At 45.6% G+C, this 27,711-nt stretch overlaps 3 protein-coding genes and 2 pseudogenes across 6 annotated transcripts in view; 4 read left to right on the forward strand and 1 right to left on the reverse strand.

Annotated features, from left to right (window-relative positions):
• LOC144697407 (uncharacterized) overlaps positions 1-27,711 on the reverse strand; it is a 456,361-nt pseudogene that overhangs the window by 405,097 nt on the left and 23,553 nt on the right. The gene's annotated exons all lie outside the window — the stretch shown is intronic.
• Positions 1-27,711, forward strand: part of LOC144696981 (uncharacterized) — a 159,756-nt gene that overhangs the window by 50,934 nt on the left and 81,111 nt on the right. The gene's annotated exons all lie outside the window — the stretch shown is intronic.
• On the forward strand, positions 649-13,839 carry LOC144697935 (uncharacterized; annotated as a pseudogene). The gene is made up of 3 exons (XR_013580438.1): positions 649-731; positions 8,436-8,499; positions 11,868-13,839. The product of XR_013580438.1 is annotated as an uncharacterized LOC144697935 (transcript).
• LOC144697450 (uncharacterized) overlaps positions 8,459-27,711 on the forward strand; it is a 190,551-nt gene continuing 171,298 nt past the window's right edge. Inside the window, exon 1 of the mRNA XM_078569427.1 lies at positions 8,459-8,558. The gene's annotated coding sequence lies outside the window, so the exon portion shown is untranslated. The remainder of the gene's footprint in view (positions 8,559-27,711) is intronic.
• The window catches only part of LOC144697448 (uncharacterized), a 47,824-nt gene continuing 28,585 nt past the window's right edge, over positions 8,473-27,711 (forward strand). The window contains exon 1 of the mRNA XM_078569425.1: positions 8,473-8,558. The gene's annotated coding sequence lies outside the window, so the exon portion shown is untranslated. The remainder of the gene's footprint in view (positions 8,559-27,711) is intronic.

The raw sequence follows: 27,711 nt of genomic DNA on the forward strand, positions 1-27,711 counted from the left end.
ATCCGGAGCCCAGTCTCCAAACCCCTGACACTGAGATGGAAAGTGGGGGTGGGGGGGTGCAGTGACCTCACCCTGACACAAAGTACATGTGGGTAGTCACTGGATTTGATTGTGACGCTCCCTTCACAAAAACAGTTTGTTAACTTCATGTGTAAAGATTTAGACACCTGGGTGACATATTGGGGAGGGCAATAGGCGAGTGTGAAACTGAACCCGAGAGTCAGCACCTTGAGGAGAGGAGAATTAGATAAAAGGCAAGAGGGGTAGGATGAATATGGGTGAGACAAAAATGAAAATAGAAAGCGCTGGAGACACTCAACAGGGATGGAATCATGTGTGGAGAGAGAAACGGAGTTAACATTTCGAGTAGAATATGACTCTCCTTCTGTAACGGTGTAGACTCCTGGGTGACATATTGGGGAGGGCAATAGGTAATGGAGGAGGTCTTATGGAGCAGTGGGTGGTGCCCCTGCCTCTGAGCCAGAAGCTTCTGGTTCAAGTCCGACTCCAGGACTTGATGGCCAAGGAAAGTGTCTTCAAAATGCAGACAAACAGGTTTAGTATCAACTTGTAAAACCTTCGAACACACACCAATGGCAAGCAGTAAGAGGAGTGGGAGGGCGGGGGAGATTCCTGCTCAGCCGCACGATGGAAAGAAATTGGAACCTCAGCTATCACTATCAGAGCAACTCCCACTCCTCGGGGGGCTGGTTGGCTCAGTCGCCTGGAAGGTGGGTATATATCAGATTGGTGCCAACAACCTGTTCTGGCTGGGGTGGATTCGGGATCTGCCTCCTTGCCCTACCTCTGGTGGAGGTCGTGGCGCAGTGGGTCAGGCCTGTCTGCGCAGAGAACTCAAGAAGGAGGAAAAGGATTCACTCTCTCATCGAGCTCGATTACATACCAGGGAGAGGCCGTTCACCTACTCCATATGTGGGAATGGATTGACTCAGTCCTACTGGCATGTTCAGACTGGAGATAGGCTGATTAAATGTTCCAAGTGTGAGAGGGGATTCATTTGCTCATCCCACTTCCTAACACACAAATGAGTACATGTTTGATTGCAGGGGCTGGATTCTGCTGTTACTGCTGCTGCTCATCACATCCAGGACTGAACCATGTTTATTCTGACAATTGGGGTCTGTTTCTGCTGATGTTAATAACCCCTGTAACTGGGTTGCAGTTTAATATTCTGGATAAATGTCAAATAAATCAGCTTTGTTTTGGACACACAGTTTCTCAAGTGCTTGATGTCTCTGAGAGAAGAAAACGTAGGTTTTAAGCAGAGTCTTAAAGGAGGAGAGAGAAGTGGAGGGGTTAAGGGAGGGAATTCCAGAGTTTGGAACTTGGCAGCTGAAGACTGGAAGAGTGTCAGCCCTGGATTATGGGGGACTCGAGTCTCTGGAGTGGGGACTTGAACCCACGACCTTCAGACTCAGAGGCGAGTGTATGAGACTGACTGAGCCCTGGTATTCGGGGAAGTGATGTGAAGTCTCAGTTGCCTCATCCTTTCTCTGTCCTTTTCCCCTTTCCAGGATCAGCACATCGAGCTGAGAAACTGGGCAACAATTAAAAGGGGCAAGAAGAAAGTTAAGAGAATAAATTTCTTCACCCAGAGAATGTGGAACTCTCTGCCACAGGGAGTGGTTAAGGGGAATAGTATAGATATCTGTAAAGGTAAGCTGGATAAACACATGAGGAAGAAAGGTGGGAGGAGGCTCGTGTACAGTATGAATGACCTGGACTGAATGTTTCTGTGCTGTACATTGTGTATGAAGAACTTGTATCATGCAACATCCTCCAGCCCCTCAGCCAATGAAATACTTTTTTAAGATGAGGCATTTCAGCCTCTTTTAGTGAAGGTCAAGTCGAGCATTTTTAACATATGAACCATTCTCAAGTTTAGGTTAAGGATCTTACTGCACAAACAGCCACACTTATAAATATAGAACTAGCTCAGAATCAGAGGAGAGTGGGCAAAGACCAGGAAATGGTCAAACTAAAACCTACCCAGAATGCAGCAAGATGGACTGAGAAAGGTGACGCTGAGCTGAAAGGGGCCAGGGTACACACAGACTCTGATCATAAGAGGTTTGTGTACACACAGACTCTGACTGAAAGGGGATTGCGTACACACAGACTCTGACCGAAAGGGGTCTGCGTACACAGACCCTGACCGAGAGGGGTCTGTGTAGACACAGACACTGACTGAAAGGGGTCTGCGTAGACACAGACTCTGATTGAAAGAGTTTTGTGTACACATACACACAGCCACTGATCGAACAGCGTTTGTGTACACATACACACAACCACTGAACTAAAAGGGTTTGTGTAAGCTGAAGGAGTTGCATAAGTATGGACAATGTGTCTGCTGCCCATGTCATCTGAGGTGGTAGAGGTTGTATTTGGAAGGTGCTGTCAAAGGATCGTGGCAAGTTGCTACAGTGTATCTTGTAGATGGTACACACTGCAACCACAGTGTATCAATGGTAGAGGGAGCGCATGTTTAAGGTGGTCGGTGGGGTGCCAATCAAGTGGGCTGCTTTGTCCTGGATGAAACAAACTCTCCAATGTGAAAAGACTGGCTGATAAATCATCAGTGTTTTGGGAAGGCACTGGGACCCAGCAAATAATTTCAGTCCGTTTGCTCTTCAAAGTTATATTGGAACCAATCACATGAGATGTTTGTCATTGAATTGAATGCCTTGGCTCCTCACTCGGACACCTGAATGACAAGGGGCAGTGATCGGACAATATCTGGAAGCAATGAGCTGAAATGTTCTTCTGTGAGTGAAACTGTTTCCCTTTAACCCGGAATGGACAATGTCATAGTTAATAGCAATACCGGGCTCAATTACGTTGAATATACAGCACAGAATAAGGCCATTCAGCCCACCCAAACCATGCCAGTTTCACTTGAGAATCCTCCCATCCTTTCTCATCTCACTCTATCAGTGAATCCTTCTGTTCATTTCTCCCCCATGTGTTTACCCAGCTTCCCTTCAAATGTATCTATGTTATTCACCTCCACCACTCCCTGTGGTAGCGAGTTCCACATTCTCACCACTCTCTGGTAAAGAAGTTTCTCCCGAATTTCTGATTAGATTTATCAGTCACTATCTTATGTTGATGGCCCCTAGTTTTGCTCTTCCCCCTACAAGAGGAAACATTCTCTGTGTCTATCAAAACCTTTCAGAATTATAAAAACCTCCATTAGCCCTCAGCCTTGTCTTTCCAAGAGAGAAGTGACCCAGCCTATTCATCATCTCCGGATCAGTTATTCCTATGCTATAAACTTCTGTGTCCCAGACATCCCCTCCCACTATTAATTTTAACCCTTATTCATCCTACTATCCTCCTCCTGCCTTTTATCTAATTCTCCTCTCCTCAAGGTGCTGACTCTCGGGTTCAGTTCCATACTCACCTATTACCCTCCCCAATATGTCACCCAGGTGTCTAAATCTTTACACCTGAAGTTAACAAACTGTTTTGCTAAGGGGACGTCACAGTCAAATCCAGTCACTACCCACATGTACTTTGTGTCAGGGTGGGGTCACTGCGGCCTCCACCCCTACTTTTCATCCCAGTCCCAGGAGTTTGGAGACTCGGCTCCAGATGAGTAATGGCAGCCATAGCTCCCACAATGCCCCGCGCTGAGAAACAGCACTATCCACCACGCGGGCGGGCGGTCCAGGTCTATATATATCCATTCGGCCCATCATAGCCCTGGCATCTCTTTGAAAGGACTCTCTGATTCATCCAACTGCTCTGCTCTTTCCCCACAGCCCTGAAAATTCTTCCCTTTCAAGTATTTACCCTTTGGAACGGTACGATTGAATCTGCTTTCAGGCAGATCAGAACAAGTCACTGTGTCAAAAAATAAAATCTCATCTCCCCCACTGGCTCTTTTGCCAATTACCTTAGAGGGACTCACTTTCTGTTAAAGAGCCTGCCAACCCCTCTCACCTACTTTCCCTAAAGTGCAGAAATCTAATCATGAAAAGTCCAGAAAAATCAAATATTTTTACTAACAAAAGTTTATTAATGAAACAGAACATGGTTAGAAAACATAAAATTACTTGAGGATCAAAGACAACCAGAGTTAAAGGATGTGCACAATGTTCTGGACCCAAATGGTTTCTTTGCGGCTCCCCTGTACTCTGTTCCCGTGACTCCCCACTTTGGACACAGGGGCACTGAACCCCGGGGGTCCCATCGGCCCCTCCTGAGCCCCGAGGTGCAAGATTTCCTGGGCATCCTTCCATTCGCTTTTGTATAATTGAGCTGTCAAAATTTCTTTAAATCTCACGACTGTGGATTCCTCAGCTCAAGCTTGAGTCTCACTGCCTTCTTGCTCTGACTGTGACCAGACAGACTGCATTCCTCCAGCCTGCTCCCACAGCTTCCTGACCGCTCTTTCCAAGGTAACTGTTCAAGCTGACCAACTTGGCTGCTGAAATACTCGATGCATTGACTGGAATGGCTTTTGAGACAGTAGGTGCATTGGTTGCAATTTTGCAAAATTCCCCAGATTCTGGAAATGTCTGGAAAGGCAACTCAAGTATTCAAGAAAGGAGGGACAAAGGAGGAAACTTAGTTAGCCTCATATCTGTCATAGGGAAAATGTTATATTATATTAATAAGGAGGTTATAGCTGGGCAGTAAGAAAATCAGAATACAATCAGGCAGAGTCAACATGGTTTTGTGAAAGAGAAATTGTGTTCAGCTCATGTATTAGCGTTCTTTGAGGAAGTAAGAAGGAAGGTGGATAAAGGGGAACATGCAGATGCAGTGTACTTGGATTTCCAAAAGGCATCTGATATGGGTGCAACACCAAATGTTACTACACAAAATAAGAGTTTCTGGTACTGGGGATAAGATATTAGCTTGGGCAGAGGATTGGTTAGATAACAGGAAGCAGAGTAGGGACAAATGGGTCATTTCTGGGTTGGTAAGCTCTAACCAGTGGATTGCCACAGGGTTCAGTGCTGGTCTCTCAACTATTTACAATCTATCTCATTGGCTTGGATGAAGGGGCTGACTCACAAAGATAGGTAGGAGTGTAAGCTGTAAAGAGGACACGAATCTACAAGGGGATACAGAAAGGTTAAGTGAGTGGGAAAACTTTTGGCAGATGGAGTACAATGTGGGAAAATGTGAACTTGTCCACTTTAGCAGGAAGAATAGAAAAGCTGGAGAGAGATTACAGAACTGTGTGGTACAGAGGGATCTGGGTGCCCTGAATCTCAAACGTTATGATGCAGGTACAGCAAGTGATTAGGAAGGCCAATGGAATGTTGTTTTTTATTGCACAGAGAATGGAATATAAAAGTAGGGACAGTTTGCTACTGCTGGACAGGTCCTTGGTGAGACCACATCTGGAATACTGTGTACAGTTTTGGTCTCCTTACTTAAGAAAGGGTATAATTGGATGAGAAGTAGTTCAGAGGGTTCACTTGACTGATTCCTGGGTTGTCTCATGAGGAAAGGTTAAACGGGTTGGGTCTGTATCCATTGGAGTTTAGAAGAATGAGATGGATGTGATTGACAGCAGCACTAACAACACAAATCCAACCCCGTAATCACTTGTGAACTCACTGGTGTGTGAACAGATGGGATAACCGAGTGAATCCCTTCCCACACTCAGAGCAGGTGAATGGCCTCTCCCCAGTGTGAACTCGCTCGTGCATCAGCAGGTTGGATGAGTGAGTGAATCCCTTCCCACACTTGGAGCAGATGAACGGCCTCTCCCCAATGTGAACTCGCTGGTGTGACAGGAGGTTGGATGAATCAGTAAATCCCTTCCCACACTCAGAGCAGGTGAATGGCCTCTCCCCAGTGTGAACTCGCTCGTGCATCAGCAGGTTGGATGAGTGAGTGAATCCCTTCCCACACTTGGAGCAGATGAACGGTCTCTCCCCAATGTGAACTCGCTGGTGTGACAGGAGGTTGGATAAATCAGTAAATCCCTTCCCACACTCAGAGCAGGTGAATGGTTTCTCCCCAGTGTGAACACGCTGGTTTCTCTGCAGGTTGGGTAACTGAGTGAATCCCTACCCACATGCAGAGCAGGTGAATGGCCTCTCCCCGGTGTGAACTCGCAAGTGTTTCTGCAGGGTGGATGAATCAGTGAATCCCTTCCCACACTCGGAGCAGGTGAAGGGCTTCTCCCTGGTGTGAACACGCAAGTGTTTCAGAAGGGTGGATGAATCAGTGAATCCCTTCCCACACTCGGAGCAGGTGAAGGGCTTCTCCCTGGTGTGAACACGCAAGTGTTTCAGAAGGGTAGATGAATCAGTGAATCCCTTCCCACACTCGGAGCAGGTGAATGGCCTCTCCCCGGTGTGACTGCGTCGATGAGTTTCCAGCTGACATGGGTAACTGACTTCCTTCCCACAATCCCCACATTTCCACGGTTTCTCCATGCTGTGGGTATCCTTGTGTCTCTCCAGGATCGACGATCAGTAGAACCCTCCTCCACACACAGAACACATGTACGGTCTCTCCCTGCTGTGAATGGTGTGATTTTTTTTTAGACTGTCTAACTGGTTGAAGCTCCTTCCACAGTCAGTGCACTGGAACACTCTCACTTGGGTGTGTGTGTCTCAGTGCGTTTCCAGTCACACTGATGTTTGAGGCAAACAAAACAAACATTTCTCCTTCTAGATTCAAAGGCTGATAATATTCATGTCCCGGTGAATCGAATGACAGGGAGGTTTTGGTCACCCAGTTTATGCTTGGTCTCTCCAATGTAGAGGAGACCGCATTGGGAGCAACGAGTGCAGTAGACTAAGGGGAAATGCAAGTGAAATGCTGCTTCACTTGAAAGGAGTTTTGGGCCCTTGGACGGTGAGGAGAGGGGAAGTGAAGGGGCAGGTGTTGCATCTTCTGCGTGGGCGTGGGGAGGTGCCATAGGTGGGGGTTGAGGAGTAGGGGGTGATGGAGGAGTGGACCAGGGTGTCCTGGAGGGTACGATCCCTACGGAATGCCGCCGGGGGGGGGTGAAGGGAAGATGTGTTTGGTGGTGGCATCATGCTGGAGTTGGCGAAAATGGCGGAGGATGATCCTTTGAATGCGGAGGCTGGTGGGGTGATAAATGAGGACAAGGGGGACCCTATCATGTTTCTGGGAGGGAGGAGAAGGCGTGAGGGCGGATACGCGGGAGATGGGCCGGACACGGTTGAGGGCCCTGTCAACGACCGTGGGTGGAAAACCTCGGTTAAGGAAGAAGCAGGACATGTCAGAGGAACTGTTTTTGAAGGTAGCATCATCAGAACAGATGCGACGGAGGTGAAGGAACTGAGAGAATGGGATGGAGTCCTTACAGGAAGCGGGGTGTGAGGAGCTGTAGTTTTTTGTTTTTTCCAATAATTTATATATATTTTTCTTTTCCCACCTATTTCCAATATTTTTAAATCTATCCCTGTGATGCCCTGTCAGTCTTTCCACCCCACCCCCACTAGAGCTGTACCTTGAGTGTCCTGCCATCCATTCTTAATTAGCACATTCTCTTCGATAATATCACCACCTTTAACACCTCTTTGTTCCTTTGTCTGTGACATCTTTTGATTATCTGCTCCTATCACTGCTTGCTTGTTCCTACAACCACCCCCCCCAACCCCCCAACTTCTTCTCCCCCCCCACCCCCCCTCCCCCACACCTTAAACCAGCTTATATTTCACCCCTCTCCTAATTTTACTCAGTTCTGTTGAAGGGTCATGAGGACTCGAAACGTCAACTGTTTTCTTCTCCGCCGATGCTGCCAGACTTGCTGAGTTTTTCCAGGTTATTCTGTTTTTGTTTTGGATTTCCAGCATCTGCAGTAGTTTTTTGTTTTTATCGCCGTCATCCGGTTGCCTGGAAACCTTGACTCGAGGAGGTGGAGGGGGAGGGGGAGGGGAAACGGGAACAATGGGTGGGGGCGGGGGCGGGGCTCCCGTGTCCGCGCGCCTAGCCTACAGACTGGAACCCGAGGACGTCACCGCGGAGTAGAGTGATTCCTATTGGCTGATTCAGGCAGGGGTCCTTTCTAGACGTCACAATGCGGAAGTTGGACAATGAGCTTCAGACTAAAACTTCCTCCTCTGGGCAACATCTGTGAGGAAATCAATGTTTCCCCTTTCCATTTCTTTTCTCATTCTGGGGGCAAATTGTTGACTTGCAGGAACTGAAGGGAAAGGAAGTGAATCCAGGGAGGGTGCAGACTTTGGTAAGGCTGGCCCAGGTCTCTCTCTCTCTCTTAAAGACACTTTGCTCCCTCAGCTTGACACATTTATTTGTCTGGCTAAAATGATGGCCTCTTTCCTCATGTTCACAATTAAAGGGGTGGTTTCCCCAGGAGATGGCTGACATTCCCTTGAACAATTTCAGCCTGATTTACTGGCCTGTATTTTAAGGGATTTCTCCTGATTTTACCTTTTGTCCCATATTTCTAGGACAATCTGTGGGAACCTGATCTTGAGAGTCTCCAGGGTGAGTTTGAGTGATTCGAGTGGGACGGTAAGTGAACAAGTCGGCCAGCAGAGAGACGATGATGTTGCAACAGAACAAGATAAGTTGTAAGTTTTAGTTGATTTTAAACTCTATCCACTTTCTCTATTATTGTCTCAGGACCCCTCCTCCCCACCCCCTCTCATATTGAAACACAATGCCCTCCCTCAACCCTCTCTCATGGTCACCCGCATCGCACCACCACCCTCCCCCGGCCCCACGGTTGAAGTGTCCCTTAATTTATTTCCTATGAGTTCTGCCCCCGGACAATTCAGTAATAGAGAACATAGATATGTCTAATGTTGTGATAGGGGACATTTTAGCATGTTATTTATGGTTCTATAATTAAGTTAATTTATTCTTGTTTCTAGTTTTGCTGAAAAAAGAGCCACGTCAAAGCTTTTCATCCTGCACTCATCAGGACACTTCGCAAGAACATCTCTACCAATCAGAGTCCACTTGCCAACCAATCCGCACTCTCTTTACATACAGTATAAGTTGTTCTTTTCCCTATATATTTGTCTTTTTGCAAAGTGTCCTGATGAATGCAAAACAAAAAGCTTCAACATGTCTCTTTTTTCAGCAATACTCAAGTTCTGTACTATCAAACGACTATTTCTAGTTTTGTAATATAGTACTGTAACTATGTTGTATATTTCTAGTCATATATTCATTACGACATAGAAGGAGTCAGTTCAGCAACTCAAGTCCCTGCCGACTCTGTAGAGTAATCCAGTCAGTCCCATTCCCCCTCTATATCCCCATTCCTGTGCAAGTTTAGTTCTTTCAAGTGCCCTTCCAATTTCATTTTGAAATCATTGATCATCTCTGCTTCCACCACCCTCGTACACAGTGAGTTTCAGGTCTTCACAACTCGCTGCTGAAATACAGTTCTCCCTCACAGCCCCATGTGTCTCCAAACATGTAATAGAGTACCGTACATTTTAAGTGCAGTATGATTGGGTGTACGCTGGGTAGATTAGATTTATAATGGAGAGAGTGTAGCAGAGTGAGAATACAGGGACTGTGTGTGGGATGGAGATTTACAGCTTTTGGGGAACGAGAGAGGGTACAGTGTGCTATAAGCTGGAAGACGTAGGTAGGGTTCTAAATGTATACTTTATGTCGTTGTTTACAAGTGATAGGGGCGACGTGGGTTTGGAAATCAGGCAGAAGAACTGTGATATAATTAAAGAAATTAGCATTGAAAGGGAGGAGGTTCTAAGTGGTCTGACAGGATTAAGAGTAGATAAATCTCCAGGCCCGGATGAAATGTATCCCAGACTGTTGAGTGAGGCAAGGGAGGAGATAGCAGGGGCACTGGTAATAATTTTCAATACCTCTCTGGCCACAGGAGAGGTGCCAGAGGATTGGAGGACAGCCAATGGGGTACCGTTATTCAAGAAGGGAGGAAGGGATAAACCAGGGAACTACAGGCCAGTTAGTCTAACCTCAGTGGTGGGGAAACTATTGGAAGCAATTCTGAGGGACAGAATTAATCCACACTTGGAGAGGCAGGGATCAATCAAGGACAGTCAGCATGGTTTTGTTCAGGGGAAGTCATGTCTGACCAATTTGATTGAATTTTTCGAAGAGGTGACCAGGTGTGTAGATGAGGGCAATGCATTTGACATAGTCTACTTGGACTTCAGCAAGGCTTTTGATAAGGTACCGCATGGGGGACTGATAATGAAGGTAAGAGCCCATGGGATCCAAGGCAATTTGGCAAATTGGATCCAGAATTGGTTGAGCGTCAGGAAGCAGAGGGTGATGGTTGAGGGGTGTTTTTGTGACTGGATACCTGTGTCCAGTGGGGATCCATAGGGATTGGTGCTGGGTCCCTTGCTGTTTGTGGTGTATATAAACGATTTAGGCTTGAATGGAGGAGGGCTGATCAGTAAGTTCGTGGATGACACGAAAATTGTTGGGGTGGTAAATAGTGAGGAGGATAGCCTTAGATTACAGGAGGATATGGACGGGCTGGTCAGATGGGCTGATCAGTGGCAAATGGAATTTAATCCGGATAAGTGTGAGACGATGCACTTGAGCAGGACAAACAATGCACGGGAATACACGATGAATGGTAGGACCCTGGGAAGTACCAAGGATCAGAGGGACCTTGGTGTGCATGTCCACCGATCCCTTAACGTAGCGGGACAGGTAGATAAGGTGGGTAAAAAGCCATATGGGATCCTTGCCCTTATTAGCCAAGGCATAGAATATAAGAGCAGGGAGGTTATGCTGGAACTGTATAAAACGCTGGTTAGGCCACAGCTAGAGTATTGCATGCAGTTCTGGAATCTGCATTGTAGGAAGAATGCGATTGCACGAGAGAGAGTGCAGAAGAGATTTACCAGGATGTTGCCTGGGCTGGAGAGTTTTAGTTGTGAGGAGAGATTGGATAAACTGGGGTTATTTTCCCTGGAGCAGAGGAGATTGAGGGGGCACATGATTGAGGTGTATAAAATTATGAGGGGCATAGATAGGGTAGACAGGAAGGAACTTTTCTCCTTGGTGGATGGATCAATAACTAGGGGGCATAGATTTAAGGTAAGGGGCAGGTGGTTTAGAGGGGATGTGAGGAAGAATTTTTTCACCCAGAGGGTGGTGGGAATCTGGAACTCACTGCCTGAAAGTGTGGTAGAGGCAGAAACCCTCATAACATTTAAGAAGTATTTGAAGAGCACTTGCAATGCCACGGCATACAAGGCTATGGGCTTAGTGCTGGAAAATGGGATTAAAATAGTTAGGTACTTGTTTGACTGGCGCAGACGCGATGGGCTGAAGGGCCTTTTTCTGTGCTCTATGACTCTATGAGAAATTAGAATTGCCTGCTCTGAATTTCTATCCTGTACTGACAGTGATGATTTTTGTAAACACTCTTTACAGGATATGTGTATTTACAGTGGAAGATTTGCAGACATAAATCTCAAACCAAACGTCACATCAAGATCTGCCAAACTCATTTGATTAAATGGGACCTGAATATCATTGGTTCTTTGAACCAAGCAGGGGAAATGTTTGTCTGTTCTGTCTGCTTCAAAAGGTTTTAAGCCTCAGTGTGACTGGAAAAACACCGAGACACACATACCCAAGTGAGAGTGTTCCAGTGCACTGACTGTGGAAAGAGCTTTGACCGGTTACACAGCCTGAAAAAACATCACCATTCACAGCGAGGAGAGACTTATACATGTTCTGTGTGTGGACAAGGCTTCAACTGATCGTCGGACCTGGAGAGACACAAGGGCACGAGCACCATGGATAAACCGTGGGAATGTGGGGACTGTGGGAAGGGATTCTGTTCCCCATCTCAGCTGGAAACTCATCGACGCAGTCACACCGGGGAGAGGCCGTTCATCTGTTCTGACTGTGGGAAGGGATTCACAGCCCCATATCAGCTGGAAACTCATCGACGCAGTCACACTGGGGAGAGGCTGTTGACCTGCCCTGACTATGGGAAGAGTTTCACTCAGTTCTCCCGCCTGCAGAGGCACCAGTGAGTTCTCACCGGGAAGTGGCCATTCACCTGCACTGAGTATGGCAAGATATTCAGACAGTTACCCAGCCTGCAGTCACACCATCGATTTCACACTGGGGAGAAGATGCCATTCCTCTGCTCTGTATGTGCAAAGGGATTCCCCCACTCATCCAGCCTGCTGACACACCAGCGAATTCACACTGGGGAGAGGCCATTCACCTACTCTGAATGTGGGAAGGGATTCGGTAATTCATCTGACCTGCAGACACACAAAGGAGTTCACACTGGGGAGAGACCGTTCACCTGCTTTGAGTGCGGAAAAGGATTCAGTGATTCATTCAACCTGCTGCGACACCAGAGAATTCACATTGGGGAGAGGCCGTTCACCTGTTCCGAGTGTGGCAAGGGATTCACTCAATTATCCAATCTGCAATCACACCAGCGAGTTCACACCGGGGAGAGACCATTCACCTGCTTTGAATGTGGGAAGAGATTCAGTAATTCATCCGACCTGCAAAAACACAAACGAGTTCACACCAGGGAGAGGCAGTTCCGCTGCTCTGACTGTGGAAAGGGATTCAGCCATTCATTGAACCTGCTAACCCACCAGCGAGTTCACACCAGGGAGAGGCCGTTCACCTGCTCTGAATGTGGGAAGGGATTCACTCAGTTATCCAACCTGCTGACCCACCAGCGAGTTCACACCAGGGAGAGGCTGTTCACCTGCTCTGAGTGTGGGAAAGGATTCAGTGATTCATCCAACCTGCTGCGACATCAGCAAGTTAACACCGGGGAGAGGCCATTCACCTGCTCTGAGTGTGGGAAGAGATCCAATCATTCATCCAGCCTGCAAAAACACCAGCGAGTTCACACTGGGCAGAGGCCATCCACCTGCTCCCTGTGTGGGAGGTGATTCACTCATTCATCCCACTAGCTAAGACACCAGCGAGTTCACAAGTGATTACAGGGGTTGGATTCTGCTGTTGTTGCTGCTGTTAATCACATCCAGGACTGAACCATGTTCATTGTGACACTTGGTGAAGTGGGAGGGTTGGAGGGTTCCTTCCTGCTGGACTGGCCGGTCTCATGACTTTGCTTCCAGTGGGCTGATGCTCTTTGAGCCTAGAAGTGCACATTTCCACTGAAATGATCCACAAAAGCTGATGAAGGACATTTATTTTGTTCTGGACAGTAAATAGTGTTTTTCCTACCACAACAGGTAGATCTGAAATAAATACAGGAAGTTTAGGAAAACTCAGCAGGTCTGGCAACATCTGTGAAGAGAGAGAAACAGCTAACTTTTCGAGTCCAATATGACTCTTCTTCAGAACTAAGAAGAGGGGGAAATGTGATGGGGTTAATACTTTGGAGAAAGGGAGGAGGGTTAGATAGAACAAAAGGGAAAGTCAGGGATTGATTATAGGGCGGGCAAGATTAAATGACAAAAATATCATGGAACAAAAGGCAAAGGGAGAGGTAATGGTTGTGGTAAAGAAACAAAGCATTGGTCTAGAGTGAGTGTTAATGACAGAATAAAAGACAGCTCTGTCTGAAAGCAAAAACATGAAAGCAAGATGCAGACTGGCACTTGGTAAAAAAGAATCAAAACATAGAACAGAGTTGACAGTCTGAAGTTGTTGAACTCAATGTTGAGTCCAGTAGGCTGTAAAATGCCTCATCGGACGATGAGGTGCTGTTCATCCAGCTTGTGTTGGGCTTCTCGGGAACATTGCAGCAGGCCGAGGACAGAAATGTGAGCATGAGAGCAAGGTGGTGAATTATAATGGCAGCAACTGGAAGGTCAGGGTCATGCTTGTGGACTGAGCGGAGGTGTTCCACAAAGAGGACAGCAAACAGGAGACAGATGAATTAAAGAGAAACCATTTGGGTCCAGAGCATTGTGCACATCCTTTTACTCAGGTTGTCTTTGATCCTCAAGTAATTTTCTGTTTTTAACCATGTTCTGTTTCATTAACAAACTTTTATCAGTAAAAATATTTGATTTTGCTGGACTTTTCATGATTACATTACTGCGCTTTAGGGAAAGTGGGTGAGAGGGGTTGGCAGGCTCTTTTACAGAAAGTGAGTCCATCTAAGGTCATTAACAAAGGAGCCAGAAGGGGAGATGAGATTTTATTTTTTGATGCAGCAAGTTGTTCTGATTGGCCTGAAAGCAGATTCAATACTATCTTTCCAAAGGGTAAATATTTGAAAGGGAAGAATTTTCAGGGCTATGGGGAAAGAGCAGAGCAGTTGGATGAATCAGAGAGTCCTTTCAAAGAGATGGCAGGGGCACGATGGGCTGAATTGACTCCTGCTGCAGCCTGGGAATCTGAGCCTCCTGCTTTTGTGCAGGTTAAAAGGAACAGATTTCATTTCAGCCTCTACCCTGTATCTGTATTTAAAGAGACGGGTTTCTGTTCAGCTCTGAGTGACCCCGATATAACAATGTCTCCACTCCTCTGTATATTTAAACATGGAACAAAGCCTTGCATGGCTGATTATAGTCAACAGTCTTCCTGTAGCTCTCTCTGGACACAGCAAGAAAGTGTTTTACTGCTTAACAATAGCGGTGTCCCATAAAAATAATTCAAACACCACAACAAAAACAACCTACATTTACATAGCACCTTTAAACATCCCAGAGAGATTCACAGGTGCGATAACCAAACAGAAGATGACACCGAGCCACATAAAAAGATATTAGCTCAGATGACAAGTCGTTTAGTCAGAGAGGCAGGTTTTAAGGAATGTCCTAAAGGTGCAAAAAAGATCGAGGGGCAGAGAGGTTCAGGGAGGGAATTACAGAGCGTGGGGCCCAGGCAGCTGAAGACACGGCCCCCAGTGGTTGTGCAGTTGAAACGGGGGATACTGAAGAGGCCAGAATTAGTTGTCCACAGATATCTCAGAGGGTTGTAGGGATGGAGAAGATTGCAGAGATGGGGAGAGTGTGCGTGACCACGCGGTGATATGAAAAAAAGGAGGCCGTGGAGGGATTTGAAAAGAATCAGCCTGAATTTAGCTCAATCAACATCCCATTCACTTTTACAGAGGTAAATTGGGCACAAGGAGGAGAATTTTAAAATTGAGGCATTGCTTGAGTGGGAGCCAATGTTGGTAGTGAGCACAGGGGGTGATAGGTGAACGGGACCGAGTGTGAGTTGGGAGACGGGCAGCAGAGTTTCTCTATTGAAGAAAACTGGTCCAGTTCTGTACATTTCCCATCACACTGCCTGTGTCTTGCTTCTGTATTTGATGGGCTCAGATTTCGCGTGAAGGGATCAGAACTGTATCAAAAGCTCAGACAGAGATAGACGAATAACCCAGAAAGAAATATCGGAGGCAAAAGATAACAGAGGGAGCAGTCGGCAAAATCTGTAAATAACAGAAAAGGAGCACGGGGGCAAATTGAGTCACCTCCAAATCTGGTTTAGAAAATCCTCTCAGGCGCCATCTTGGGAGCTCATTGACCTGAGGAGCCATCCTGGAAAAGATAAATTTTACCAGACTTAAACTTCCCTGCGGTGAGAAAGGCGTTCTGTGTTTGAAATCCCATCACTGTGTTTTCTATCGAACCCCTGGACACTGTCAGAGGCCCTCAGCTCCAGACTTGTGGGGCTTTGTAGAGATCTCACACTGTGAACTCTTCAGGTGCACCTATGTGGACAAAGTGGGTATGTTGAAGCTGTGGAGCGGGTGAGATGAGCTGTTATCATCTGTCTCTCCTGCTCATCAGTCTCTTCAGGATGTTTCTCACCCTCTGGACCTTTCCCATGTACAAACGCTTCTTTAATATCTTCTCTCACCTGTAATCCCCTCAGCCCGTCCGATATTTATTCCAAAAGGGATTTATTCTCATGCCACACTCCCCAGGTTTTCCTGCCACCCTGCTTTCCATTCAGGAACTAACGTGTCAATCTCACACTCACCTCCCCGCAAGTATTGAGGTGCCTGCCTGGTACACATGTGTGTGTGTGTGTGTGCGTGTGTGTGATCCGTGTTATCAGCAAACTAGACTCACACAATTACTTCGCCTCAAGTACTTCAATGATTCTATATGGGCGGAAGAACAGAGAGATAATTGATAATAAAGGGTCCAATTCTAAAGCGAGTGCAGGAGCCGAGGGAGCTATGGGTATAGGTGCATAAATCACTCAAGATGACAGGACAGGTAGAGAGCATGGTTAATAAAGCAAAAGGGATGCTGGGGGTTTATAAACAGCGGCTTCGAATACAAAACCAGGGAAGTTATGAGAAACCTGTATAAAGTCGTGATTCGGCCTCCAGCATTGTGTCCAGTTCTAGGCGCCACAGATTAGGAAGGATGTGAAGGCTTTACAGAGGGTGTGGAAAAGATTCACGAGAATGGTCCCAGGGATGAGGAACTTCAGTGACGTGGATCGATTGGAGAAGCTGGGGCTGTTCTCCTTGGAGAAGAGAAAATTGGAAGGAGATTTGATCGAGGTATTAAAATCATGAGGGGTCTGGACAGAGCAGATAGAGAGAAACTGTTCCCATAGGTGGAAGGAGCAAGACCCGGGTGACATTGGTTTAAGATGATCAGAAAAAGAAGCAATGGCAACAGGAGGAGAAACTTTATTCCACAGCGAGTGGTTCAGATCCAGAATACAGTGTCTGAGGGGCTGGTGGAGGTAGATTCACTCATGGTTTTCAGCAGAGAATTGGATCATTATCTGAAGAGCAGAAATTGACAGGGTTATGGGGAAAAGGTGGGGAAGTGGCTCTGGGTAAGTTGCTCTTGCAGAGAGCTGGCACAGAAACAATGGGCTGAATGACCCTTTTTCAGTGTTGTAACCATTCCATGATTCTAGAACACCAGCTCGCTGATTCTATGCAACACGGCATGACGGTGAGTAGCACTCTCGTCTCTGAGTCAGGAGGTGGGGGGTTTGAATCCCCACTCCAGAGACTCGAGCCCCCATAATCCAGGGGCTACATTCCCGGTGCCAGTACTGAGGGAGAACCGTCCTGTCAGAGGGACCATCTTTCGAGTGAAACATTAAACCGATGGCCCTGTCTGTCCTCTCAGGTGGATGTACAAGACTGAATGTTCACAATTGTAAGGAGAGCAGGAGGAGAGGAGTTCACCCCCGGTGTCCTGGGGCCCGATATTTATCCCTCAACCAACATCAGTAAAAACAAATGATCTGGTCATCATCACATTGCTGTCTGTGGGATCTTGCTATGCACAAATTGGCTGCCAGTTTCTGACAGTGACTAAGCTTCAGAAAGATCTTCATCAACAGTGAAACGCATTGAGAAACCCTGAGGTGGTGAAAGGCACTATATAAATGCAGCTTTCTTTTTATTCCGACACTGGAAGGAAAGGGATAAAATTCTGAAACGTAAAAAAGGGAATTCCAGACATTATTGACATCACTGTACATATTACAGACACATATTTATTTATCTGTGATCACAGAATCTCACAGCACAGAAGGAGGCTATTCGGTCCATCGTGCCTGTGCTGGCTCTTTGAAAGAGCGACTCAATTAGTCCCCTTATGCTGTCCTTTCCCAATGAGCCCTGCAAACTAGTCCCCTTCCAGTTTACTGTTAGACAAAGAGAACAAAATAAATCACTTTCAGTATATTGAGCAGCCCCGATGTCTATTCTCAGCCAGCATTACACAGGGGGGGAAAGGGCTGGATTCTCAGACCAGCAAGTCCAGGCACCCTCTTTAAATGGCCACTTCCCACAATGGATTCAGTGGCCTCTGAAGGGAAGCAGCCTCGGTCCACACTGGGAGTTCCTGCCCCCACCCGTCAGCTGGCTCGTGCTGGCTCATGCTCCTGTTGGATGATCTGTCTGTAAGGATAGGAGCGTGTCAGTTTAAAATGAAACCTGCATTTATATAGCGCCTTTCATCACCTCAGGGCATCTCAATGCATTTCACTGCCAATGAAGCTCTTTCTGAAGTGTAGTCACTGCAGGAAATGTGGCAGCCAATTTGTGCACAGCAAGATCCCATAGTTGGCAATGTGATGATGACCATGTCACCTGTTTGTACTGATATTGATTCAGGGATAAATATTAGGCCACAGGACTAGTCCCCTTCAAGTATTTATTCAATTCCCTTTGTTGAATCTGCTTTCACCAGCCTTTCAGGCCGTGCATTCTGGATCACAACACCTCACTGTGTAAAGATTTATCTTCTTCATTTCCCCTCTGGTTTTTATGTCAATCACCTTCAATCTGTTTCCTCTGGTTAACAACCATTTTGTCAGTGGAAACAGTTTCTCTTTATTTACTCGATGCAAACCGTTCATGATCTTGATCACCTCTATCAAATCTCCTCTTAGCCTTCACAGCTCTAAGGGGAAAAACTGCGGCCTCTCCAGTGTTTTCGCATCACTGAAGTTCCTCATTCCTGTCCACGTACTAAATCCCTGCACCCTTTCCAAGGCCTTGACATCCTTCCTGAATTATGGGGCCCGTATATGGGGTTCATTTCTTGAGAAATAGCATTGAAAAGCAGAGAGATTATGTTAAACTTGAATCAGGCCTTGGTTAGACCACACTTGGAATAGTGTGAGCAGTTCTGGGTCCCTATAATTGTAAAAGGGATAGAGAGGTGTAAGCTGATCTGGACTGTAGTTTGTAGATAACTCAACCATCCTAAGGGAGATTTTACATGATATTCACTGTATTAAACTAACAGGGTCAAGATGGCATTTTATACTAACACTGGGCTAAAAAAGCCGTGTATTCGGTATCATCCTTTACATGTAATTAATCAAGAATTACTGTGGAATTACTAACAAGCCAGAAACATACTGAAATAAGCAGTGAGACTCAATGTATAATTGAAGAATAAGTAATTAATCAAGTAGTTGTTAAGACTTGACAGGATACTAATGTTTGAAGTTTAAAATATTAATTTGCTGCTGTAAACACTGTCCGTGGCAACAGAGATCACTCCACTACTGTCCATGGCCGTCTCGGGCACCTGTAAGAGAATGAATGGAGACTTGTCTAAACTCAGATAAAATAAAGATTCTGGACAGTCCCATTGTTCTGCTCCATGGAACAATGTACGGAAATGGTTAAATACAAGCAAATTAACCCAGTAACAACAATGACCAATTGTCTAATGAGGACAAACCTGATTCCAGATGAGGTGATGTTAATTCAAGGGTTAAAAGTTGCTTTTAAGAACCATCTTGGCCTTGCGAGTTGGACTCTAGCTGTGGACGAACTGAGTGACCCCTGGGGCAGGATTGTGGGAAGTCGCTGTTGGTTCAGGAACCTGAGGAAGATTCACACTCCGACCTGGGGTGGGCACCCAATTGAGGTGGGGAAAGTCACTCATGTATTTCATGAGTATACCTTTTTCTTTCAAATAAACATTGATATTATTTGTTATTTCAGAATCTGGTCTTGCCTGATGGTTAAGTCTCTTTCAAATTAAAGCATTTGAGAGGGCCGATTTGAAATTTAGGGGTTCAATTTGGAACCTAGTAATTAGGTGCCTGTAACCAATTTTATTTACATAACCTTGAACATTGACAGGAGGCCTCGAGAAAGTGCAAGAAAGATTCACAAGGATGATACCACAACTGAGAGTGTTTCAGTTACACGATAGATTGAACAGGCTGGGAATATTTTCTCTAAAAAAGAGAAGGCTGAGGGCAGACCTGTTAGAGGAATTGAAGGTTGTGAATGGATGCGATCGGGTTGAAGTCATCAAGTAAACACTATCAGTGCAGGATAGAAATTGGGAACTGACTATTCTAGTTCTCATGAAACATGTTTCTCCCACTTAATCTATAAATCTCTGTCCCACGCAATCACCCACGTTCTTATTGATTGTAACAGTAACTTATCCAATGATTCTCCTCCAGCTTTTCCCCCAAGTTATCCTCCCCTGAAGCTACTGACTTTCGGGTTCAGTTTCACACTCACCTGTTGCCCTCCCCAATATGTCACCCAGGTGTCTAAGTCTTTACACCTTAAGTTAACAAACTGTTTTGCAAGGGTGGCGTCACAGTTAAATCCAGTGACAACCCACATGTAATTTGTGTCAGGGTGGGGTCACTGCACCCCCCACCCTCACTTTTCACCTCAGTTCCGTGGGTTTGGAAACTGGGCTCCGGATGAGTAATGGCGGCCACAGCTCCCACAATAATCCGCGCTGGAGAAACCGCTCTATCCGCCGCGCTGTCGGGCGGCCCGGGACTGCACATGTCCGAGGAAGAGGGGAAGCATGTGCTAGGGAGACGATGGACTGCGCATGTGAGCCTGCGGGTTTTTGGCATGAATGCGCATGTGCGGTGGTGAGGTGACCACAAATCCCGCGCTCTGATTGACCGGGAGATCATTGTCTATTCCATCTTCCAGCATTTCCCATTGGACAACAGCTCAGCGCAGCTGGCTAGCAAAATCTCTCCCACGTGGGGTTCCGCCTCTCATAGTCTTCAGGTGGGGAGTTGACCAATGGGAAGTCTGGAGAACCGGAAGAACGCTGGTCCTCCAGCCAATCAGAGCGCGGGCTTTGTGTGAATGAAGATTGAGTTTCACACAGACTAAAACTTCCTCCTGTGTCCAACATCTGTGAGTAAAACACTTTCTTTTCTCCCCCTTTCCATTTCTTTTCTCATTCTGGGGGGAAATTGTTGACTTGAAGAAAAAGGAAGTGAATCCAGGGAGGGAGCAGACTCTGGAAAGGTTGGCCCAGGTCTTTCTCTCTCTCTTAAAGATATTGACATCCTTTGCTCCCTCAGCTTGACACTTTTATTTGTCTGGCTAAAAGGATGGTCTCTTTCCTCACGTTCACAATTAAAGGGGTGGTTTCCCCAGGAGATGGCTGACATTTAAGGGCACAGTAAATTAATATTGGACAGAGATATGTAGTGTATGTTATTTATGGTTCTTTAGTAACAGAGATAGAGTCATTACAGCACAGAAGGAGCTGACTAGCAATTCGAGTCCATGTTGACTCTCTACAGAGCAACCTAGTCAGTCCCATCCCCCCTCTATATCCCCCATCCCCTGCAAGTTTATTTCCTTCAAGTGCCCATCCAATTTCAATTTAAAATCATGAATCGCCTCCACTTCCACCACCCTCGTAGGAAGCAAGTTCCTGATCATGAAAAATCACTGCCTAAAAAAAATCTTCTTCAGATTTTCCCGATATCTCTGATCAGGAAATATGCTTATATGATGATTTTCACATCATGAACAGGAAGCAATGAATTTGCATCTGTCGATCAGCATGAATCAGCCCCTTCAGGAGAATTGGGAGGGTGTTAATTAGGTACAGCAGAGTGAGAATGGAGGAAGAGTGTGTGGGACGGAGGTTTAAACATGTTGGGAACAAGTGAGGGATGAATGTTCCATAGAAACTGGAATTGTTTGATCTGGATTTCTATCCTGTCCTGACAGATGATTTTTGTAAACACTTTTTACAGGATATTAGAAGGGGGGGATTTTCAGCCTGAAATCTCAAACCAAACTTTGTGTCAAGATCTGATAGAGTCATCCAATTCGTCGGGACCTGATTATCATCGGCTGTTGAATCCGGAAGGAGAAATGTTTGTCTGTACTGTTGCTTCAAAATGTTTTCATCATAAGTGTGACTGGGTAAACACCGAGACACACGCACCTGACTGAGTGTTCCAGTGAAATGAGTGTGGAAAGAGCTTTAACCAGTTACACAGTCTGAAAATATATCACCCAATTCACAGCGGGGTGAGGCTGTGCATGTGTTCTGTATGAGGAGGAGGCTTCAACTGATCATCAAACCTGGAGAGTCACAAGGACGCCTGTATCACGGAGAAGCTGTGGAAATGTGGGGACTGTTGGAAGGGTTTCCGGTTCCCGACTGCGCTGGAAACTCATCGACGCATTCACACTGGGGAGAGGCCGTTCACTTGCTCAATGTGTGGGAAGGGATTCACTGATTCATCCACCCTTCGGAAACACCAGCATGTTCACAGCAGGGAGAGGCCGTTCACTTGCTCCGAGTGTGGGAAGGGATTCAGAGATTCATCCCACCTGTTGACACACCAGCAAGTTCACACCAAGGAGAGGCCGTTCACCTGCTCGGAGTGTGGCAGGGGATTCAGTCATACATCCCACCTGCTGACACACTAGCGAGTTCACACGGGGAGAGGCCGTTCGCCTGCTCTGTGTGTAGGAAAGGAATCACTCAGTCTTGCAACCTGGTGATGCACCAGCGTGTTCACACTGGGGAGAGGCCACTCCCCTGCTCTTTGTGTGGAAAGCAATTCAATCACTTATCCAGCCTGCTGAGACACCAGCGAGCTCACAGTGGAGCAAGGTCGTTCACCTGCCCTGAGTGTGGAAGGGATTCAGTCAGTTCTTTAGCCTGAGGAAACACCAGTGAACTCACACTGGGGAGAAGCCATTCACCTGCTCCGAGTGTGGGAACAGATTCTCTCAGTCACCACACCTGCTGACACCCCAGCGAGTTCACAAGTGATTACAGGGGTTGGATTCTGCTGTTATTTCTGCTGTTAATCACATCCAGATCTGAACCATGTTCATTCTGACAGTTGGTGAAGTGGGAGGATCGGAGGGTTTCTTTCTGCTGGACTGGCCGGTCTCACAACTTTGCTTCTAGTGGGCTGATGCTCTTTCAGCCTGGTAGTGCATATTTCCACTGAAATGATCCACAAAAGCTGATGAAGTACACTTACTTTATCCTGGATAGTAAATTGTGTTTTTCCTATCACTATAGGTAGTTCTGAAATAAATGCATTTGTCTCTGTTCCATTAAGTCTCGAGGCTGGAGTGCGGATTTATGAGAATGACACGAGTCATCAGTCAAATGGTGCATTCTCCATGGCAATGCATCCACCAATTACAGCCCATTTGCCAACCAATCAGCACTCTCCTCTCATGAAGTATAAATTATTGTTCCCTTTACATTTGGTTTTCTTGCAAATGTTCTGGTGAGTGCAAGATGAAAAACTTCGACATCTCTTGTTTCCGCACTTACTGTTTAATTAACAAACAGTAACAAAGGATTAAATAAGTAGTGAGCCTTAATTGAGTTACAGTTAATGAATCAATAATGAATCAGTAGTTATAGTAAAAGACTGAGCTTTATTTGCTGTAAAAATGTAAAAGCTTAATTGCTGCACATGTAAAGAATGTGCAATGAAGATAAATGTATTGGCAAGAGAGACCTTCAAGCTCTGATTAGCCTCAACATTTGAAACTGTATGAATAAGGGATGGTATAGAATTAGATAAAGGGATATTATTCTTTTCCTGTCTCAGATAATGAGAGAAGGTGGTGAAATTAATTGGGCATCCAATTAATTAATCTAGTAACCAAATTGTCATGTTACAACAGGCCCAACTCTGACATGAGGTAATGGTCACTTTGGGGATAAAAGTAGAGGTTCTGAAGGTCTCCCTTGCTAGCCAAGTACTAAAGACTCCCGAGGCCGAGTTCCAAGGAAATTACTGTCAGAGAAGGAGCCAGACTCCTGAGGGTGAATTCCACAAGAATTACTGTCAAAGAAGGAGACAGAGAGGGTTACGCTTCTTCAGACAGATAACCCACATGAAGTTGTAAAAGTCAATGTCTTAAAGTTGTTAAGTGCACATTTTTACTTTAATAAACTTCTTTCAAAAGTTACTATCCAGAGAATTCTGCCTTTGCCTTAATTGGGTAAAGTCTTGTCTGAAGCAAAGTGAATTTATTAAATGGCAAGTTGGGGGCGGCTGAAATCAATTAAGTTACAGATAACAAGATCAGGTAACATCAATCTTAAATTTAAAAATGTGCATTTATATAACGTCTTTCACAACCACAGGATGTCCCAAAGTGCTTCACAGCCAATGAAGTACTTTCAAAGTGTAGTTACTGTTGTAATGTAGGAAACCTGGCAGCCAATTTACACACAGCAAGTTCCCACAAATAGCAATGTGATAATGATCAGATGATCTGTTTTTAGTGATGTTGATTGATAAATATTGGCCAGGACACCAGGGACAACTCCCCTTCTCTTCAAATTAGTGGCCATGGAAATTTCTCAGTCCACCTGAAGGAGCAGACAGGGCTGTTGGGTTAGCATCTCATCCAAAAGACAGCAGCTCAGTGCTTAACTTTGGATGTTCGATTTTTGTCCTTAGGTCCCTGGACTGGATTTAAACCAATAACTTTCTGATTCAGAGGTGAGAGTGGGATCCACTGAGCCATGGCTGACACTATAGACAAGAGTTAGAAAGGGAAAGTTACCCTTTAAAAGCCCCACCCTTAGCCTCCAGTGCCTAAAGCTAATATTAAATTCCCCTGTATAAATGACATGTATTTGACTGACAAATGTCAGTGTTGGTTTCGAGCCACAAGTTTCAACTTCCCATTTGCGCCTCCAGCGCCTTTCTGTCTCTCTATTGCTCGTGTCAATGACAGCCAGGCGACGGAGCTGAGGGCTGAATTTAGCTGAGAATAACGGGGCCTGCGCCCCAGTTGGGAAACTGCCATGGGCGTCGCACTAATAGAGAGACAGGAAGGTGCTGGAGGACTGACTGGGAAATGGGCCTCCAACCAATCGGAACACAGGAGGGGGTGACTGGGGCTGATGGTGACCCAACCCCCAGGGGTTTAGTGCCCCTGTGTCCAAAGCAGGAATCACAGGAACAGGGTACAGTGAAGCCGTAGAGAAACCATTTGGGTGCAGAACATTGAGTGCATCCTTTTACTCTGGTCATCAAGTGATTTTTTTTAACCATGTTCATTCCATGAAAAAACTTTTGACAGGATAATTATTTAATTTTTCTGGACTTTTCATGATTAGATATCTGCACTTTAGGGAAAGTGGGTGAGAGGGGTTGGCAGGCTCTTTAACAGAAAGTGAGTCCCTCTAAGGTAATTGGCAAAGGAGCCAGAGGGGGAGATGAGATTTTAATTTTGACTCAGCGATATAAGAAACATTGGGTTCAGGGAGTTAATTAACCCTTTATCCCCCTTTCCCAAACTCTGAAATGATTCACAGTGATAACCCTTATTGGTGACAGTGGTTAGATTTTATTCAGTATAAATAAGACCTGACACATGCTCATGTCTGAGCAGTAGTATCAAAGTGCAGCAGCATTACCATTACACTCTGGGTAGAAGCACCATCTCCACGTAAATGCTCCCTGCTCTGCCCCAGATGTCATGGCACCAGTCAATGCAATATGTAAAACCTCTACAAATCTCTGTGCTCGGGGAATCCCTTCTGATACTTTTTTACATCACAAAGTCTATGGAGACTGATTTAACCCAACCATTGCTGAGCTAACATTTGAATGGACCAATTACAAAACCTGTCATTGAACCAGCTGTACCTGCCCAAGCCACGTCAAACTCTCAAACAATTGGCTTCCCACGCTCTGTCCCTGGTACAGGGAGTCAGCATTCCCATGCCAAGCAGTGAAAACATGGTGGCCTTGACACCCAGGTGTCGTCTAGGATTCAAGGCACTCTTGTTTTCTCTGTCCTCTGGGAGCTGTTCACCTCCCTGTTCCCACATAGCAAGTCGTCTGTTCTCAGTTCTGCCAGATTTCTGCTGAAATTTGGCCCCTTTTATACCTTTCGGGTCAATGAAACATTTGACCAATGAAGACCCAAACCACAATTTCCTTTCCTGTCACCTGCCAACCATCCTCACCCAAAGAGTAATCACAACAGGAATAAAAACAGGAGAAGTGTAACAATCAAATTAAAAATAAATGCACAGCCAGTCATAGTTTTTAATTCAGTGTTCACTAATTAGCAAGAAAACCCGAAGTAGGGGGTCCCCCAGGATCCTTACAGTCCACACCTTCAAGGGGAGGAGAACTCTCTCTCCGACGCCTCACTCAATTTCACTCTCTTACTTTCCTAGTAAGTTCTGTTCCTACCCTGCCTAGGGTAACATCTACTCAATCTTTTCTTCTTCTGAAGGGGCACCATGAGTTCTAGGTTACTAGTACATAAGGACATATGCTTCAAGCAACAGATCAAGCATGGATGTAAAAGATTCTCCAGCTCTCCCCTTACCCCTGTCCAACTTGTGGACAGTTCTCACTCAGTATTATTTCTCCCAAGCCCTTAATTGTTCCAATCCAAATGTTTATCTCTGTTACTTCAATTTTACTCATTTTGTGACCATGACCAGTGTGTTTAGTACTATACTGATTGTTTTAAAGTCAGTTTCTCTCTGGAGTATGTGTCAATACCTTGATAATGTCAAAATATTTTGTCTCATTCTCCTGGTCACATTGACCATTTGATGTCAGGCTGTTTGTTCAGTAGCTGTACATGTTTGGGACCCAGACTTCAGTCCACTTCACCATGAATTTAGGCGTGCTATTGTCTTCACATGTAACAAATCACATCTGCACACTCACACCGGTATCCCAATGTCAGGCCACATATTCTGAACTTTCAGGTGCGCTTATCAAAAGATCAAAGTGAGTGTCTGTCTTTGGTTATCTCCCCCTGTTGTCGTCCTGATATTTCAGGTGGTGGCCAGGCTGTCAAATGTGGTTTTCTTTAAAACAAAATTCATAGATAAGGATGTAAATATCTCCCAGAGAAATCGATCAACTTATTCATCTCATCTATACCTCCCTGACTTTCACTAGAATGTAGGTGGATACCAGATTGATACATTCCACTGATCACCCGGGTGAGTTACTCCAATTCCTTTACTGTCCAAGACAATATATTCATCATATTTTTAAAACAGAAATCAAACATTCCCAATTGATTTCAGGCTTTAACATCTTTTGTTTGCTCTTTGTTGTAGACGTCAGGCTGGGGTTGTTCTCCTTGGAGCAAAGGAGGTTGAGGGGAGATTTGATAGAGGTGTACAAGACTATGACAGGTTTCAATAAGGTGGAGAAAGAAAAGCTGTTCCCATCAGCTGATGGTACAGAGATGAGAGGGACACAGATTTAAGGTTTTAGTCAGAAGATGCAGGGGGGAATGTGAGGAGGAATATTTTTACACAGCAAGTGGTAATGACCTGGAAGTCGCTACCGATGAGGAGGGTGGAAGTAGAGATGATGAACAAAAGGCAATTGGATGGGCACTTGAGGGAAATATGGACTTGATGGGCTGAATAACCTCCTTGTGTGTTCTAATGACTCCATGTTCCAAAGACAGAAATTTCAGTTGCTCCAGTCTCTCCAACTAACTGAAGTCCCACATCCCTGGTGCCATTCTCGTAAATCTCCTCTGCTCCCTCTCTAAGAACTTCACATCTTTCCTAAAGTGTGGGGCCCAGATATAGGGTTCCATTCTAGAGGGATAGAAGTGAAAAGCAGGGAGGTTATGTTCAACTTGTTTTGAACCATGGTTAGACGACACTGGGAGTACTGTCAACATATGTGATCTCCATTTGGAAAAAGGAAATAGAGGCACTGGAGAAGGGGTAACAAAGATTCACAAGAATAATACCAGAACTGAGAAAGTTTAACCCTCGGGAAAGGCTGGGACTGCTTTTCTCTAGAAAAGAGAAGACTGAAGGGTGACCTGATGGAAGTGTTTAAAAATATGAAGGGGTTCAAAACCCAATAGGCATTTCATGAGAAACGTCTTTACCCAGTGGGTGGTGAGAATGTGGAACTCACTACCACAGCGAGTGGTTGAGGTGAACAGCATGAATACATTTAAGGAGAAGCTGGATACATACATGTGGGAGAAAGGAATAGAAGGATATGCTGAAGGGGGGAGATGAAGAGGGGTGGGTGGAGGCTCATGTGGAGCATAAATACTGA

Source organism: Cetorhinus maximus, chromosome 23 (genome assembly GCF_964194155.1).
Source record: "Cetorhinus maximus chromosome 23, sCetMax3.hap1.1, whole genome shotgun sequence".
NCBI classification, from domain to species: Eukaryota; Metazoa; Chordata; class Chondrichthyes; order Lamniformes; family Cetorhinidae; genus Cetorhinus; species Cetorhinus maximus.